Source organism: Molothrus aeneus, chromosome 10, assembly GCF_037042795.1.
Source record: "Molothrus aeneus isolate 106 chromosome 10, BPBGC_Maene_1.0, whole genome shotgun sequence".
NCBI lineage: Eukaryota > Metazoa > Chordata > Aves > Passeriformes > Icteridae > Molothrus > Molothrus aeneus.
The window spans coordinates 22,292,721-22,312,415 of record NC_089655.1 but is presented as its reverse complement, the minus strand read 5'-3'; the positions used below and the strand labels follow the sequence as shown (position 1 = coordinate 22,312,415).

Here is a 19,695-nt window from a genome sequence, read left to right as displayed (position 1 = left end):
AAAGTAGGAAGGTTTTATAGCTCACTACCAAATATTTCATAGTATTCCTGGAATAATATATGCACCAATCTTTCATTTCACTGTGTTCTAGCATACTATAGTCTGAATTCTCTGTGACTTAGACTCTATCACCCACTCTCAATGAGGATCTTTTTTGTCTCACACACTGGCTCACAATTTGATAAACCCACAATGGGTTGTCTTGTAATTTAACACACTGTGTAAAGCTCTCCAAAATTACAGCACTGCATCCATTTGGCTTCTTAAGGGAGGGAAGAAAGTCATTCCTTCAGAGTAGGCTGTGATTGGGACAAAGGGCTTCTTTTGTATTAGGCAAATGATAATTTCCTTTTCAACTGAAGCATATTGTGCTTTGTTCAAAGGAAGGCAGATTTTTAAGTATTTCGTTTTTTCCCTTTTAAATTCTAATATCTTTGTGTCCTCACCTGGCTTGTCTGTCAGGCAGTGTGAGTGAGAGGGACTATAACAATAAATAAAATGCAGAGCTGTTTACAATGGAGCTGCTGCTGCCTGCAGACAATTTCAGTTCAGTTGAGCTGTGATTGGGTATTTCTTTACTGCCCACAAAAACAAGTTTATGTGGGTGAGTTGAGGTGAGCCAGAGTGACACCAAGGCAGGCTGGTTGTGATTAACTTACAGGAGAGCTGCTGCTTCAAGGTAAGCAGGATCACTCTCAATCTCCAAAATGCCTTAATATAAGTTATTACCAAATGGAATATATCTCAGCAAATTATAAATTGTCCTTGTCATGATAAATTGCCTTTTGAGACTCCTTTTGCTTGGAGATACCTGTGGAACTGGGGCATTCCCAACAGGCAGATTGTTGGTCCGATTTTCAAGCTGCAATGGGATTGTGCAGCCTCTGTTTCACAGAGGGACTGTAAAAACAATGAGGGGCATCCTGCAGTCCCTGCTCTTTGCACTTGGGTGGAACTCTTATCTCTGCTCTCTGTTTGTCTGCTTTCTATTGATTCCTGGGGTTTGGGTGGAATTCCAGGAGCCATCATTCTCAGGTTTGTGCAGAGCTGCTATCGCAGCCTGGCAGGAGGAAGTTTATAAATTGAATTCTGAAGGGGAAAAACCTTCTTTAGCAAGGGTGTTATGGACCATTCACCCGCCTAACAAAAGCAAGGTAATTTAGAGTGTAAGGCCTCTTAACTGTTGCAGGGGCCTGCAGTCAGATTCTTCTGAGGTTTGTATCATATTTGTGCAGGCAAAGGGAAGGAGAAATGTCCTGTGGGACCAACAGCCACAGCCTCTGGTTTTCCTGGCTGATGTTGGAATATTGCTCTTAAAGCAGCTTGGATTTAATGCTTGAGAGATGGTTTGTTTCTTCCTTTCAAAGAATTAAGGAGTCCCTCACTATGATTCTGAGGTGAATTTGGTACTTGGTACCACCAATTGTTATAAGAGCAGCAATTAGAAGTTAACTAATTTTTAATTATGATATAAATGGTTTTATTGTTTATTACTTTTAGTTATATTATGTTGTAAATATTTTAAAGTTAATTATTTAAAATTATTTTGTGTGGGTTTTATTATAATGTATTTTAATAGTTTTTTTTAAAGTATCTCGTTTTATTTGTAAGGTTATTTTTGAAACTTGTTTTTAGTTTATTTATTTTAAAATGTTTGTTTTATTTTATGGTATTTTAAACTTAGTGATTTTTATTTTAAGGTTTGTACATAGATGTATACAATGTGAGCTTTTTGTCAGGCTTTGAGAATTTTCTATAAATCCATTTCCCACATTTGTAATCTTGGCTTCTGTCACTTCTGGTATTGTGACTTCCTGTCAGTCTCCTGTCAGAGGAGGAACCACAGGCATTTCATAGCTGCACTTGAACCCATTTGAGCAAAATTGCTTCATGTGTCCCATTTTATATCTCCCCCTCTCCAACCTTTTTGATTTTCTTCTCTGTTTCTGTCATCAGTGTTGGCAGCTGATTCTAAAGTTTCACTTGTGCAACAACTCTCGCGATCTCCTTGCTGGGTGCTGTGAACTACAGACAATAGACAAATTGGTATAAAAATATTACTAAATTCAATTACTCTGGGGAAAAAAATGAGGACATGTGCCTCAGGAATCTTCTAATAATTCTTTTTGTGGAATTCATATTTGCCATTGAGTTAGGGAGTAGGTCATTGTCCTGGAAATGGAGTTTTGTCCTGGAGAAAGTTTGTGATGGATCTTTCAGGATGGCTGATGGCAGCCTCACTGCCATCTCAGCAGAGATGATTATTCTCAATTGGCATGATAGCAGCTAATGACTTTTTAAAGGAGTATGGGGTGTTCCTGCAGCCTGGGACATGACACATTCCTGATGAGATGCTGCCAGGACCAGGGCTCCTGTAACAAACCTAATGTAAATTGTGTTTAGAAACCTGTTACTGCCTCCCTTGTACGCTATGAAAATTACTTATAAATTACTATTTATAAAAAATAAAGTAATATTTTTATACTAATTTGTCGCTCCCCAGTTTTATTATTTTACCCACACAAGCAGCAATGCAAACCTGGGAGAAAGATTTATGGGTGAGATGGTCGAGTTCTTCACACAGCCATTGCAGGGACTGGGTAACAGATTGAGCTGTCTCCTGCACTGTCTGCTGCAATTTGTCTTGTAATAATAGACTTATATCAATTACAATGGAAACTTGCAAGCTGGATTTCTTTCCATTTTTTTTGAACTTGTTTGGAAGTTGTGATCCCCGTTTGTCCCAGTGAAAGGGAGGGAAAACCTGTAACAAAAAAGAGAGAAGGTAAAACCCAGCACCAAGAACGAATTCTGCTGCAGTGCTGGTGTCATTGATATTCACTGGTTGTCCTGGTGATCTTGTTCAAGGCCTTGGTGGCCACCTGAGCTGGACATGGGAGTAAATGAATTTCATTTAGTCTGTTTAATTCAGCCTTGGGACATTTTACTTGGACATGCAGCCAGTAAAATCATTCCAAATTCTACAAACAAGGGTGTATTTATTTACTCCTCTTCTGTGTGCTCTACATGTACGTGTAATCAATGGAAAATGAGGGGTTAGTTTTGACACTTAAGTGTTTTATCATCAAATCTCAAGTTGTTGATGGTTTTGCTGAGTGCCTCCTGATGGGTTTTAAAACATGAAGTAAAGAATCAGAGTGAGAACTGAACAGGCTTTTTAACTTCTTGATTGATACAAAATCTGAGCATGATTAATGTTTTGCAATTATTCTTTTTGTAATTATGAAAGAATAAGTACAGTTGAGCCTATCTGAGACAATGGGTGTGATTGGAAGGTGTTTAAAAATAGGTGAGGAATGAGCAGGGAAGACTTGTCAGCAAAGTCTCTCATGGTGGCATGGTGTTTGTCCTCTCCAAAGAAAGCTGAACACAATATTCCAGTGCTTAACAGATAAGGTGTCAGCAGATTAATTTTTACACTGCTTTTTGCTGTCACACAAGTGGAATTTTAAGTTCTTTTGCAGTGCCTGGTGCAGATCATTCAAGCCTGCAGCTGTTGCCTCCCCAGCACACATCTGGAGAGTCAGTGTGCTCTGCTGGGTGCAGGGCTCACCTGACAAGAGCTTTCTCTTCCACCTGCCTCTGACCTTGGATATTTAATGCAGTAACTTCTGGCAGATTACCCCACTCTGCCTGGGCTTTGTTGTACATGAAATGTTGATAATGGTGGCTCATTCCTTCGTCAGGTGCTTTGAGACCCAGGTAATTAAGTGTGAGATAATGGCACTGGAACGTGTGTATAAAGGCAGGATGCACACTGCATGGGGAGCTAAATGAAATGCTTATGAGGGAGATATTCATCAGTTCATTGACTTGCTGTCAATCTCTGCCTTCACTCTGGTCACACACTATTAAGATATTGAACTTATAAAGATTCTGGTAAACAAAAACACCAGCACCTCCTAGAGCAGGTAGATCAGAGTTTACACTATAAAGCTGCTTAAAACAAAGGTGGTTTATTTTTAAACCATTGATTAAAATGTCAGGAATTCTGATATGTTTTCTTACAAATAAAAATATTCTTTTCTTTCACTGTGAAAAAGAAAATAATTTTCTTCCATTTTCCTCTAGGAAATGTTTCTTCCTGCAAAGAGCTTTTTGATACAACTTCTGATTAATGTACTGCCTGCCATCCTGGTCTCTAAGTTTTTCTTCTTTGAGGCTGAAGACCTACACAAGCCTTACAGGGCAGTGCAAATCCAAAATGAGCCAGTGCTACAAATTTTCCTTCTTTAAAATAGCAAATGGCAAGCTGAAAGCTCCCATGGATCTGTTGCCCATGGGGATGTCTCCACTTTTCATGGATCTTTGTTTCCCACTGAAACTATGAAATGTTCAATTATTTGTGGGGGTAAATTAGCTCTGATAGCTGGGCCCTCATTGTGCCAGGGTTTTTGGCATTTTGTTTTCACATTTTGGCCATGAGTTCCCTGAAGTTTGACCCAAGCCAACCTTCTTAACTTGAAAATTTGCCATTAGCCCATAGGGAGAGTGGGAGAGGATGGCACAAAAGATAATTTATGCTCAGATTGCTCTAGTTTAGTGCATATAATACTTTAAAGATACCAGCTTTGGGGTTTTTTTTCCTGTTTTAGCACAGTCCTCCTCCTGCCCCAGATGACTCAGTCTCATTAGCAAAATGCCAGCCTGTCATGGCGAGGGAAGCAGAGATGACTGATGAGGCTGCTCAGGGTGGGAAAGTCCCTGTCCTCTGGCAGGAAGAACCCTTCTGATCACCCTCTGTCCTGGTGGGACTCTGTTTTGATCTTCCCCTGCTCCTTTTTGACTCCCAGAGCAGTGATCCATCCATCCTGTGCCTGTTTTTTTGGCTACCACGCTCCTGCTGTGATGGAGGAGCCCTGGCAGGCAGCACATGGGAAGGGGGAGCTGCTTTGGGGCCACCCTGGAGCACTGCAGGAGCCCCAGTGAGCTCTTGAGAGCATCCTGTGGGCTGGGGGTGTGCTGCAATCTCTTGTTCCTGCATCAGGGGCTGTGGTAATGAGCCCCTCGTGGTGACACACACCTCTTTGTGACCTGTCTCCTGTGCTCTGGTGACAGCTGACAGGTGTCCTGACGCTGAAAACATCATGGGATTTGTATGTTTAAATTATAGATGGATACAGCTACAAATTAATAGGAAGGTAACATTGAACCTGAGTGTGAAGTGTCACAAGTCTGGAGCTGGTTAGAAGCCCGTGGGAGAGGTGAGTTGGATGTTCTCTTGGGCAGAGGTTTGCAGAAGACAAATGTGGTGCACAGATCACTGCAGGAGGCCCAAGCTATCTGTAATCTCTCAAGGAAAAAAAACCATGGTTGAGATAAAAATGACATTATCTGTTCTGGTGATAGATAACAGTTGATTCAGAGATTAATTCCAGTTGTGAGCGAGGCCCTGGGCAGGAATCAAAAGACCCTGTAAGCATGGCTTCCTCCAAACTTTCCATTCTCTCTTCTTTGCTCCTCTCCTCACACCCACCTGCTCTTTGCCAACATTGTCCACGGAGACACCTTTCATCAGCCTCCCCACATAAAAAGCCCTTTAAAGCAGCGACTAAAAAGCTGAGAGCAATAAAAGCTCTGCTGCCCTAAACCAGGAGCAGTGAAAAATGCTGATTGAAAGATCATGCCTGGCTCTCTGCTGGGTGTGACAGGATATAATCATCAGCCCATCCTGCTGGAAGGGAGGCACTGCCTGCCCTCCACTGCCATTAGGAGGGAGAGACAGCTAGACAGACAGCAGGGCTGGAGCTGCAAACAAATATGTCAGGAGGAAATGAACCTCAGAACAACCTCTGCAGAGAGGGAATTCACCCCCGTTGTCTTTGCCACAAAAGGCTGTTCAGGCTGGGCTTGCTGCAGAAGGGAAAAGTAAAAAAGTCACAGGGGAAGAGCTGCTGTCTGGCTGCTGGCATTTGTCTGTTGGGTGAGGAAATGTGGTTGCAAGTGCCAGCAGACTGAGTGTTGTGCAGAGGGGCTGTGCAGGTACATTCCTCCTCCCCCCCCACTAACAAAAGGTGAACGAGCAGACTTTGAGTCTCTAGAAACATCTGGAATCTGTTTCATGACACCTGCATGGCCTCTGTGTGGCTGTGGGCAGATTTATTTGGGCTCCCAGCTTGCTGCAGGGATTTGAGCTGGGTCCCAGTGAATTTGATCAGGTACTGCAGATGGATTGAATTACCCAAGGTACCATGGCTGAGCTCTGCCAGCACCAGTCCATGCAGGGCTTGTGTAGCTCTGGATGCAACCCCTGTATTAATAAAGCATCTAGACAACATGGAATTGTAACTGATTTGGCAGAATATCCAGCAGATTGTTATGTCTTTAGGAATATTCTTGTTGTGTTTTGCTAGCTCTTCGGAGTGAAGTTGGAGATGGCTGCTGTGCATTTCATTGTCCTGTCTGCAGAGAGCTCTCCCCTTCAGCCAGAGGTCAGACACTTCTGCTTGCACTTTCCCCCCCTTTGGACTGATGTGTGCTTCCAAAGAGGTACAGAGAGCAGGAGAAGCCTTCACAAGCAAAGCCTGGCTGGCTGCTGTTGTGTCCTTCAGTGGCATCAGTGCAGTGTGTCACTGCTGATTGCTCTCCTGCCATGAGATGCTCTTGAGGCACTGTCACTGCAGTGCTTCCTGTGGAAGGGAAAGTGGAGTTTCGTGTGGAAGGGAGGGAGTGGAGCCTGGAGCAGCCCTGCAAGGACCCTGACAGAGTCACATTTGGGTGGCGAATGATTTTTGCTGAGCTAAACACTTTGACACACAGATATGAACAGATCTGCACTGCAAAAGGAGGAAAGGGACTCCTCTAGAGATGTGTGGGTTTAGCTGCTCAGTCAGGACTGGGTCACAGGTTTGGGAGGGACCTTAGAGAACATCTTTTTTCACACCTTCCACTGGACCAGGTTGCTCCAAGCCCTGTCCTTGAACACTCTCAGGAAGGGGGATCTACAACTTCTCTGGTCTGGTACCTCTAAATCTATTTTAAGCCAGGAATAATGGCCCTTAAAAATTATTTTAGCATCAAAGGAAAGCCTGTGGCGCCTGTCCTGGTTCCTTTCCAGCCCTTGTCTGCAATTCTCTCAAGGTGGGTTTGGGTATGTGCTTTTTTTTTGCCAGAGGCTGTGTTTTAAGGCTTAAGAGTAGATGTGTTAATGTGTATCTGTCACTTTTTCTACAGCAAACTCCATCCTGTGTCTCCTTGGGTGTCCCCTCAGTGCTCTTAAGGAAACAGCTATTTGTTGTCAACCTAGGAATTTGTTTTCTCAGGTGTAATGACTACAGCAGAATTCCTCAGCATAAATACTGTTTTACAGTCATTTAACAGCATTTTCAGTGCTGATGTTTATTTCATCTAAAAGGGCCAGAAGAGTTAATTACATTGTCTAGAAGGGGAGGCAGGATCTTGCCAGCAACCACGAGGCACTGCTGCTCACTTCGATAGAGCTGAGCTCACAGTAGTGGCAGCTGGATTTAATTATAAGTTTGCAACCCTGTGGTTTCAGCAGCAGCTGCTGAAGAATGGATAATGCAAGTAGCCTTCAGAGCCATTCACATTAGAGATAAAACCTTGTCATTCACTGAGACAGCTGACTGAACAAGTATTAAAATGAATAAAGATTTCCCCAGGGAGGTTGCAGGATGAGGTTTGTTTTTTGTCTTGCTGGCTCTTGCTCAGATATGTCAGGCGTGCTTCCACCCAAAAATGTGAGACTACTCACAAATAAAAGTCTTAGATTATCTAATCTAAGCACTGGTTGTGTGATTGACCTCAACAAGTTAGGAAGGAAATGTTACTCACTGGACTTTTTTTGTATTTCTGTAGCAATCTTAAGAGAGCACTATCCCTGCTTGGAGCAGGGAGGGATGGGAGAAGGCTAAACATGTGCTAAAGATACCTTAAAAATTCACTTTCTCATTTTATTCAATGATACTTCAGTAATAAACTACCACAACTGAAATGGAAAAGTATGTGGCTACTGGAGTTACGTTTTCATTAGTTTGTTGTTGATATATTTCAGCTTTTATAAATGGAAAATCAAAAATTCTAAAGTGAATTTGAGCCTTATAAAACTAAAACTAATAGCTAGAACCTCCACAGGCAGATGAAAATATTCTCCAAGTCAGGCTGGAGCAAGAACTTGGTCTAAATGATTTTTCCAGCATCATTGGTCAGTTGCTTCCTAAAATGACTTCCCATGCTCTCTTAAATTTTGAGGTGAGCAATGATTTGGAGTTTCGGAAATATTTTTTGTGTTTTTTTCTATGGTAAGATTTGGTGTCCTCTGAAAGTAGGTCCTGTTCCAGATAGGTTTTGTTGGTCACATAAAAAGCTATGAAGGTAGGGTAAATTTCTGGTTTGACTGTTTGAAAATTTGGTCTTTTTAAAGTGTTCTTTTAGGTGCCTCATTTTTCCCCCAGTGATAAGGAAAGCACTGACTTACTCTGCTTAAAGGAAGTGCAGCTGTTATTTGTCTAGGCAGATATTTAATTTCTGCTTTGTTGCATCTCCTGTGGAAGAAGAGGCAGCTGTGGATGAAGTGGTCCCTGGAGACACTGCCCCTCTGATTCTTATAATTTCTTTTATTTTTGAGTGTCTTTATCATTCTTTTTCCTTTTCCCTCTTCGTTTTTTTTCCATCCTTGCTACTTTCCAAACCTCGAGTTGTGACTTAAACTTTAGATCCAGTAATTTCAAAATTGTTTTCTGCTTCTTCAGGTACTTTCTAATAAGCTCTTCTAAGTACACCAAAAGTTGAAAAGGCCAAATCTATTTCGTGACCACCTGGAATAAAAGTGGCTGCTCCTGTTTTTCAGACATTTGAGAGATTCTCATGCTGGTACTGAAGTGGGGGAATCGGTGTCTGTGCTATCCTTTTAAAGAAAACTTATTTCTCACTGTTTCCTTTTTTGCAAAACCTAATTGCTTTTTCTTCACCAGGAATTCACAGGCAATTGCTTTCCTCGCTGTTATCCCTGCTGCAAGGGCGGCTTTTGTGCGCAGGGTTGCTGACCTGAATCTGCTTTTTCTCTCTGTAATCTCAGTGTTTGGGAGCTCAGAGAGCTGACAGGAGTTGGGGAGGCACTGCTGATCTGCTGCATGTCTGACATGCTTTCCTTCACACGTGAGTGCTGGGAATCCTGTTAGCATTATCATAATGTGACATGAGGGGAGAATTAACCCATTCCATGGAATTGGTATGGCTGGATTTTCACTTGTCCTTCCACCTCTTCTTCCCACACCTGCTCCAGTCTGAGGTGTACCTGCAGTGTGACTTTTACCCTTCCCCTCTGACCCTTTGCAACTCTTGCTGAGGCCTCCAGATCCACGTGCTGCATTTATGTTGTAAATAGTCTAGAAGCTGTAAGTGTAATTTTTTGGGGGTTGGGGAAAAAAAAAAGTTCAACTTCATATGATCTTAAACTTCCTGAATATTTTCTCATTTTGGATCTTGGTATCCTATGGAAAATTGTGTTGAAATTGTATGTAAATCTTGTTTAACTGAATATCCTTGTTTGCTGCTGCAATAAATAGAGGCTGTTTATGTAAGTGATGTTCTCCAAGCTGAATCTGCAGTGCATCCTTTCTGGATCTTGTTCAGTTAAATCCTCTCTTCCTTGATTTCTGTGTTTTGTGGTTAAAATCTTCTTTCATGCCCTGGAAGGTGGTACTGTATGAACAGATGTGGGAACTGAATTTGGAATTATTTTCACACCCAATCTCCACTTGTAATAATCTTTCTTTAGTAGTTTTGTGTGGTGTGGGAAGCAACAGGAGGGAGAATGTGCTAACACAGTAGATAAGGGAGAGATGTTCATCAGAGGGCAGACTTAATAACTGTGAAATAAGTGAATATATTACAATGCTTGCTAAATTCTTTGCATGGAGAGCAGATTCATCTGCTGTGGCATGACTAGGCAATTACACATTGATTGCAGCAGAGTTGTGCTTCACATCTCCAGAGGATTTTGCCACAATTTGTTTCGCGTTCCACCTTTGTTCCAGCCAAGTAAACTTGAGACAGAAGAAAATTGCACAACACATGCTGGAAAAATGGAAAAGGAGAAACTGTAGGTGTAGCTCTGAGCGTTGCTCTCGTCATCATCTTTGTATTGCAGAGAGCTTTGTGTGAGGATCCATTTATCCTGGCAGTTGTTCATTATCCTGCCAGCCCCTTGGCATTATCATTCATCCTGACAGGCACATAATAAAGCCAGGAGTTTCAGAGCTGATGAACAACTGTATCTGTGAATAAATACTTCAGGAGTTTTGGGTTGGGTGATTAATTCAGTTTTGCTGAAAACATTCTCTTGGTTTTGTCTGGTTCTGCGTGGAAATGGGATGGCAAATGGGTTCACCCAAACCTGAAATGCCATCATTCCTCTCATGGAATATGGACAGCTTGCTGGAGGTGAAGGAGAAAGCTAACTAGCAATTTAGAGAAGTGTATGAAGAGTAGCATAACTCATTAAAATACCACAGAAACTCAGACTTAACCATTCAGAGCAGTTCAAAGGGAGGTTTGGATGGTACCTGCCTCATCTCATTTTCCTCAAAATTCCTGTGTATTCTTAGATAAGTATTTGTAATGTAAGGATGCTGTCTTTATTAAAAAAAAAAACAAAACAAAAAAACCAAAAAAGAACCCCAAAAACCCAAAAAGGGGGTGTACTACAAACATGTTGTTGTAAAAGCCTGGTCAGGTAATTTGTGAGCTCAGCACTTCAGAATTGTTAGTGCATCACAGAAATGGTTCTTTTCACTTCCTTGAGTCTAAAAATAAGGAAGACTCTCTAAAAAACCACAATTGAACTACCCCAAAATATCTAGACATGTATTTGTGAAGTTTCAGGTGTACCTAAACATTTAGAAAAGGGAAATGCACAGGTTGGGGTGGGGGAGAATGTGTGGGAGAAAAACTGAGTGAGGTTGAATCTGCTCTGCCATGGTCTTGGCTAACCAGCATTTGTTGAACCAGGACTATTCTCTTAGTGCAAGTTCCTCTTATTAATTGCTCTCATGGCCTCTTCATAAATGTTCATTTCCATAAGCTTTCAAAAATGCAAATTCAATGCCAGTATCTCTTTCTTTTGTTTTTAATAGACATATCGATGCATTGAGATGAAAGTGTGTATGGAAACAGCACATTCTATCTTATAAATACCAAAATAGATTTAAAATATGCTCTCTGAGTAACACTGTGCCTTGGAATTCAGGGCCAGAATATGCCTGAAGCGTGGTTCATCCCAGTGTGTGTTACCTTGCCCCCCTGGCTGACCTGCACTGCAGCTCTTTCTGTCTGTCCATCTCTGCATGTAATGCTCAGAGTTTTGTGTGCCCCTCACCCTGACACAGGTACTCAGTAACATTCACCTGATTTATTTTATTGGGCTTGTTCCTGTCCAATACCAAGTTCCCTGACTTAGGAGCTCTAAGCAGGCTGTATTTTTTGCTCTGTTGGGAGGCCCATATTTCTGTCACCATTTCAAAGGTTTTCTGTGTGGTCATTATTAACTTTGTTCAGTGCTAACAGCAAACCTGTGAGGTTTTTAACCAGTGATGGTGCAGATCTCTTGCCTGCATAGCACTCAACCTTGGCAGGTGTGCCAGCCTCTTCCTAGTGATGCTCTGATGTCTTTGGCTAAATTAATTGGGGACTTACAAAGCTTTGCTGCACTCAAGCTGCAGGACAAAGGATGGGGGGTGGTACTGGTCCAGAAACCCCATCAGTGACCATGTCTTAGAGTGTACACAGTCCTGGGGAAAGGACATCCATCTGGCCTTGCTGTGTGAGGGCTGAGTGACTGCCTGGAGGTTCCTCTTGTGCTGCTGTGCTGTCACCCCACCGGAGGGACAGAGAGGTCCTGCTTTATCCAGCATTTCCTCAAGTCCCTTTCCTGCCAATGCAGTTCAGGCTCATGTTTCACCCTCTGCAGTGTTTTTTTCTGCCTCTCCTGTGCTCAATGCTGCAGGATGTGAGCTGTGAGGCTCAGGGTCGGTGGCTGTGTGTGACAGTCCCTCAGACAAGGGTGTTGCCATCTCCTGGGAAGTGTTTCTTGTGTTTTACTGCACTGGAGTGGGAGTGGTGCAGAACTGCAGAGGCACCTGGTGTGCTTCCCAAGCCAGGAAGGAGCTATTGCCTTGCTGCAGGTCTTACAGATTGTCCCCAGCCCTTGGGGTGGGAGCGCTGGCTGTAGGTTGCACCCTGCAGCACAGCCACGGCCGTGTGTGTTCCTCTGGAGCATTTGCCCCATCCCTGCTCCTGCCAGCCCAGCAGGAGCTGATTGTGCTGGCCTTGGCCTCTCCCTGCCTCTCTGTGAAGGTTTGCTGTGGCAGGTTTGGACTCTGCATCAGGCTCATTTTGCTTTTCTAGAGAGGATGAACTCTTAACCCCACTACCATGGGTCTGTCCTTGGCTTGCTCTGTGTCTGGGGCAAGCAGCTTTCAGGCTTTCTCATCTTACCCATCTGTGAAGCACATATTAGAAATGTGGGTGGATTTATTTATCTTAATAATTGCAAAGCTTTTTGAAACCCTTATAGAGAATTTCATCTGTATGGAGAAACACTCATTAAAAGCCTATTCAGTTCACAATGAAGGAAGTGAGATTCTGTGGTTTAAAAAACACTCATTTCAAAATTCTCTTTAAAGTATTGCAGCAACTACATTAAAACTGAGGAGGGCTATTGATTTAATGCACACAATATGATATTGTGCTGTTAGGTTTTTCTTTTGGTAGAAATTTACTATTGATTGTTTTCACTTTGACCAGATAGTAATGAATAGTGAAGTAAGTCTACAAAAGTTGCCAATATAAAAAAAGTTTTGAAAAGTTTCTTGCCATTTTTGATGTAGTGTACTTGTAATGATCTCATTCTTTCTCATATTTAAATAAATCATTGTCTTCATTTTCTTGAGATGATATTTAAGTTTAAAATGCAAGTTTATATAAATGATAGTGCTTTGTGACTTGCTGTTACAATTCGTAGGTAGGAAAATGTGAATGTTGCAGATACTTGAAGGGACTTTGGCTGAAATTACCCTGACTTAGACTCTTTTCAGCCCTGCTGACTTTGAGGGAGGGATGTGAGGCAGCAGAACTTGATGCACCATTAACCACACTGAAATAGAGGACCTTCTTGGCTTAGCTACTTGCAGCTCAGACTGAAATCACTGGGAGGTTTAAATGTGAAACAATGCAAATCCAGGTTAAGATGGGTGAACCTGAAACAAACTTTCCCAGCAGAATTTGGGAGAGAGCAGGGGCAAAGTGTTAAAATACCACTTTATATACGATGGCTTTGTCTGGCAGGGTCCCTCCTGATTGCACACATCCTGAGCAGGTTTGGAAGCTCCATTATTGATAAAAGATGTGCTGTCACCATGGGGTAAATGAGAAATGATCACCTCCTGCTAGAAGTGGTGGGAGACCTCAGACACACCAGGCGTGACTGAATCTCTCAGTCCAGGGACTCCAGGCTGGTGCCAGTCAGCATGGCAGAATAAAAGCCCATCCTAGTTCAGGTGGAGAGGATAAAGAACAGTCAGAAGAGAGGAGAGGAGTTCTGACTTCAGTTGATAGCAGTGTTAAGTGATGTGGAGTGGCAGTTCTGCAATTACGTGGCTCTGGGACTATGCAGGCAGAGGGAATAGTCCTGGAGCCAGAGGAGAAATTTAGGAATAGGTGCCAGAAGAATGGATGATTGTTTCATTTTTAATTCCTGTTATTTATACCATTATTTTTTTATAGATTTTTTTTTCTGTCTGATGCCTGAAAGTTAGTGGTTTGTGCTATAAACTGGGGTTCTGGTCTTGGCAGTGAAATGCAGCTAGAGGATTTTGGCCGGTTGTCTTGCTTAACTCTGCCCATCTGTCATCAGCATCCTCTGCTCTGTGGCAGAGAAAAAAGGGGAGTTTGACTTCAGAGATGCTTGTTATGCCTGGCATGTCAGTGCTCGTGACAGATCTGATGTACTCATGTAGCAATTAATGGTGGTGCAGCTTTTCTTTTGGCACCATCGTGCTCCGTGAGTTTTCATCATCCTGCACTTAGTTTGAAGTGAACAAAACACTGAATATTAGAGGCAGCCAAGGCTGAGGTTGCAGATGCCTTTGCAAATAGCATGAGAGAAGATGTGCTGTGGTGTAGGCCTGGCTGGGCATCAGGATTTTGTGTTCTGAGCTTGTTTTCAAGATCAGAGGGATGTTTTGTCTTCATCTCGCCCTGATTTGGAACACAGCGACAAAATTCAGGTGTTTATGGACATGAAGATCTCCCTTACTGTGCTTCAGGTAGAGAACACCGCTAAGGTGAGCAGAGCCCTGCTCTGGCAGGTGCTGGATAAACGTGCAGAGCTCCCTTTTAGCCCTCTCTGGGATGCAGTCACACAGCATGACACGTCCCTGGCTCTGTGCAGGCTCAGCTGGTGCCAGCACAGCATCCCAAAACCATCCCAGTTCTGTGCCTGAGGGAACCCCTGGGGATTTGGGGTCCATAACCCCTCCAGATGGGCTCTCAGGGTTGTTGCAGACAGGGATCTCCAGCTGCTCTCTGAGCAGCTTTGCTCTGCACGAGCATATGCCTGCTCCATGTCTCACCAGAGCTGGGTTCCAACTCGTGTTTTCTGGGAGATGCTTTATTGAATGATCTAAAAACTAAACAAGCTTGTTTTCCTTGGAAAGGTCTCAATAGCCTTTATTCTAAATTTAATTCTGCTGGTGTTTCTGGAAGATCTGATTGGCACAATGCACTGTGCTGGGCCTCTTCTCAGAGATGGTCTGCAGGATGGGCTTAGTACAGCATTAAAATCTCCTCTGCTGAGAACGTGACCACTTCTATTCTAATGTAAAACTAGTAGAATAAAACACCAAGTTTAAACTACTTTGCCTCAGAATAAAGCTCAGTATAAATATTTAGGCTAAAATATGAAATGTTTTACAGCAAGATACGGTATTCAGCATCTACTCACATAAAAGAAGGTAATAAAACAAAGATAATCTTTATCTCCACCAAAAGAAAAAAAATCCACAACACTGATCTCACTTGTGCCTGTATAAATAATTATTCTGAATTAATTTTGGGTTTATGTTTATTCTGCTATGTGATTGTCTGCCAGCTGTTTATATGCAGTTGTAGCTTTATAGTCTAATTCTGCTGCTGCTGATGTGAATGTCAAACTCAGCTTCCTTCAGTGGGAGGACAATTGGACCCATCTGAAGAGTGAAACTACAAATTTTTACTTAGTAAAAGTAAATTGTTACAAAACCCCTTCCTGTCTGGGTTTTCAGTGACTAGAATGTGTTTTCCATACTCAAACTGTAACAAGTTGAAACTTGCATTATTATCTCTGCTGGTTTTAGTGACTATTACAGCATATTTCCAAAGTGTTTTACAGGCATAATATTTCAGGATTTTGCTTATTGTAGTCTTTAAACTGAAAAATGGCCTTCAAGAGCTGAGCTGTCCAAGTCCAGTTTGGCAGCTGCTCTGCTGCAGACTTGGACCAGTCCCACTTCACATCTTGTCAATGGAGTTATTCCATATTGTATTACAGATTTCTTACAGAAATAACTCCACGTCTCAAAGGGACTGAAACAACAGTTCTGGGCTGGGACTTTTCTGATCTTTGATGCCTTTGCTGGCAGTGATGTGTGTATGGGTCCTGACTCAGCTACTGCACTCTTCTGCCTGCTTTTTTCCCCCTTCTTTTCCATTATTAATGTCAGAGAATCACTTAGGCACCTCAGCCTAGGTCTGAGCAACCCATTTTCTGGCCAGTTCTGGTCTTCCAGCCTCAAAGGCCTGGATCATCTGTGCTTTAGAAAAAGAATTACAGTAAATCTTTCGTATGGGAAAAGACTGCTTGGAGCGTGGACTTTATTTTATTCCCTCTGCCCATATTATGTGTGACAACAAAAATACCCAGTCATAATCATTTCAAACCATCATTATTTAGATTATTTTTCCCAAAGGCTATGTAATTCCTTCTGCTTCTCTGCTGTTGATAGGGATGGAAGGGACAGATTTTAGATGCAGCTTGGGCACTTCACCATTTGCATAGCAACAAAAAACATTTACTAATGTAACATTTACATTTACTAACATCACTTTCTGCTATACAACAATTTAATGTACAAAAATAAATGTCTTTAAAATACCTTGAAAAGCTATTTATCTCCAGAAGACTTTAAAAGTTAATTTTAATTATTATGCTGCATGCCAGTATTTCACAGTGAGTATCATCATCTGTAGAAGGAATATTTCTTTTAATACCTTCTTTTGTGGATTGGGGGGTGGGCCCCAAGATATATTTGTACGCTCTCAAAAAAAGGTTTTTACTAAAGTATATCTGCAGAAAGGTGGTGATGCCTGTCATTGAACTGAGTGATTGATTGATGTCTGTGGTTTTCAAAACACATTAGAGGATATTCCTTTTTTATATAAGCCTTTCTGGTTTCAATGAAGAAGGAAGGAGCTGCTTTTGGGTGCTGTTAGAAATTCTGAATTATTTCTTGATTTTCTTTTTCCCAGCCACCAGTGTTACAAGGTGGGAATCCTGTTCTTCCTTTTCCAGTTCTTCGGACAGCCTAAGGCACTTTAGTAAAGTCAGTATTGTTTGTTTGTTCATAAATCTGGAGTGGATAGAGGCTGTCTCTTGATGAATCTGTAATTTTGAGGGGGGTGTGCATGTTTATGTTCACATGTTATCAAAGGGTGAGGAAAAAAAGATTAATTCTGTGAATCTGTAGAGCTTTTTAGTCAATCTTAAAGGTGATAATGCTGTTCTCCTGCTTTGCTTAGAAACTTTGTTGCCATACACATATAAATAAACCCCGAGTTCACTGTCAATAGTCTGGGCACGGTGAATACTCACAAAGACATTCTTTAAGGGTGGGTGGCTTCTTCCCAGCCATCCTGCTTACAAATGCTCACGAGAAGAGCAGAACCCTTCCAAGAGATGCTTTTATCTGAGGATCTGTGTCCCTGCAGAAAGTCCTTCAGGACTAATGCTTGGGCACTAGCCTGGATATTGAAATCTAGGCACCATTAGCTGGAGTGTCCCAATTACTTTAATTGACACAGACATATTTGAGGAGAGAGGCTGTTTCCAAGGTTACCAGGATTTGAATTACAGCTTCACTTTTTGAAAAGAAAAAAAAAATAAAAATAGAAAAAGCCACCTTCCCTCTAAACTCCAGTCCTTTTAAAAGTCAAAGAAATTGTAGTAAGAGTGGAGTAGGCTCTTCCCAGCCCTAGTAAATATGCTCCTAAGGAAAATAATTCAATGTCTTATCTAATGCTGCGGCCACTTTGATTTGATTTATTCAAAAAGTACCAGTGTTATGACTAAATGCTCTTAAAGGATCAGTTTCTGGATCATAGCTGCAGCCACTGGGGAATACTGTGAAACACTTTCCTCAGTGTCAGGTCCATGTGCATGTCTGGCACTGAAAGAAAACACATTTTCTCTCATCACCCCTTTTCAGGAAAAATGTGTTACAGTCGATAGAAATGAGAGCTGAGCCTTCAGCTCTGTTCTATATTAATGTTAAAAATGTTCATCTTATTATAAGCTGGCCTAATTCTAGAAATGTTGTGTCTTCCAAACACTTGTAAATAATTCTTAAAAATCTGTGATGCAACTCCTGGTTCCACTGCTGCATTCCAACATCTGGTTCACTTTAGTGGGAGTTTCAAACACTCACCCTCAATGTGCTGTGTGAGAATTTCAGAGTGTGATTTTATCCAGATTCCAAGGGCCTAACACTGGAAATGGCAGCAGGTCCTGAAAGAGGGGAAGAGGTGCGGGAGAAGGTAATGCCTAAAACTGTCCTTCTGCCCCAGTGCTGCCACTTTATTGTGAATATTGCACCCTGACTCAGAGCAAGGCTCAGCTGGAGCTCCTGGTCAGGTTGTGCCTTTCCTTGAGCCACCTTTCGCTCTGCCCTGCAGACCCTTCTCCCTTCCCCAGGCTCCCTCCCAGGCATGGAAACCTGCAGGACCTGGCAGTGGTGGCTGGAAATGAGGACAGAACACTGGAAGCATGGAGGGAGAATCTATAAAATATACATTATTCTTGTTCCTCTGGCAGTCAGTTTTGCTTTTAGCTTTGGAGATGAACTCTGGGAATTGACTCAGCCAGTGCTGGAGCTGAGCTCTTGTTGTTGTCTCCCCTTCTGTTGTCTTGTGGCCTAAGTTGTGCTCACAAGTTCAGGGGATCATTTGGTTCTTAATTCTATATTTTCTATAATGGTCTCATGCAGAAAGTCTCTGTGCCTGTAAGTTCAGCCAATTAACTTTCTGTGAACTCTGCTGCTAAATTTCCCTCTCTTTCCATCACTGCAGATCAGGAGCAGCTTGACTGGCCCCAGTCTGAAGTCTCTTTATGTAATTGTAAGTGGAGAGTTTGAAAAGCAGTCTGCAAAAGGTTTTGTTGCACAAATGCTCTGAAGAGAAGGAGCTTTCAGTCCTCCTGTGCTGGTGCTATGTGTGTTGTGGAACAAGGGCAGGTACCCAGTTAATTTACACCTCAGAGTCCCCTGGGGATGAGGTTCCTCCCACTGGCTCAGCCTTCTGGTTGAGCAGGTCCAGGACCATTTAAAAGCCATTTTAAAGGATGCTCTGGCACACCTGCATTCCCCAAATCCCTGCCTGTCTGCAGCACAAGGCACTGAGAGCCTCAGCCTGGTGAAAACCTATTGATAAACATTTGGACACGGAGCCAGAGGAGTTCTGTGAGAACTCCAGAGCAATTCTGTGGCTGTGATGAGTTTAAATAAAGTTCAGTGAGGCCCACAGGGCTCTCAGATCATCAGTCATCTGTGAGGATGGGACTGCAGTTGTTACAGGCATGCTGTCCACTGCTGAGGAGCCATTCTCAAGACAGGTTCATAATCAATTTTTTTATTTGAGTGAAACCCATTCTTTTTTCTCATTGGAGCAGATTGTAAGATCTCTGGATCTTATCCAGCAGATTTATTCATTTCAAGCCATTCTGGATTATGTCAGCTTTATTGAACTATAACCATTAAAGAAAACATAAAAGGCTGTTCTCAGAGCCCTCAAGATCTTTTCCTTAGAGAATTGGAGGGATGGGTAGGAAGGGCTTGGGAAGAATTTCCCTTCTAGTCCACAGTTCAGGTGTTTGCAGGAAATTATTTGTGGGTGAATCCAGATTTCTAGCCGTGTTTTGCCAAGAGAAGAGGCAACAACACCCTCTGAACAGCATAATGAAAATCAGGCATTTCATTTTTCAGTATTTTCATTAAGTGAAGCCTGCCAGTTCTAGCCATATGTGCCATTACTGTTTTAATCATATAAATGATACATACACAGAAATGATACACAACTCACACACTTGGAATTACTGAGTGTTCTTTATGCCACTTCTGTGAAAAATAGCCTGTTATTATAATAAAAGATTATAATAGATTATAATCTTTTAGAGCTCTGGATGGAGAATTGTATTCCTTAGTGTTGGACTGGGGTTTTTGGGCACTGTGACAGGAGGGCTGTGTTGAGGACTGGACACGTGAGTAGTAAGTCTGTAGAGGGAAGGCTGACAAAGAAAAAGACTCATTTTCTTTGTGAAACCAAATCTACCAAGAACATCATCTACTGAGTGTATTTTTCTTAATTTTAAAATTCGCGTGCCCCTTTCATTCTATGCAGAATTGAAAG

General features: G+C 42.2%; 1 protein-coding gene across 1 annotated transcript in view; it reads left to right on the top strand.

Annotated features, from left to right (window-relative positions):
• The window catches only part of LOC136560712 (multiple epidermal growth factor-like domains protein 6), a 191,509-nt gene that overhangs the window by 15,873 nt on the left and 155,941 nt on the right, over window positions 1–19,695 (top strand). The gene's annotated exons all lie outside the window — the stretch shown is intronic.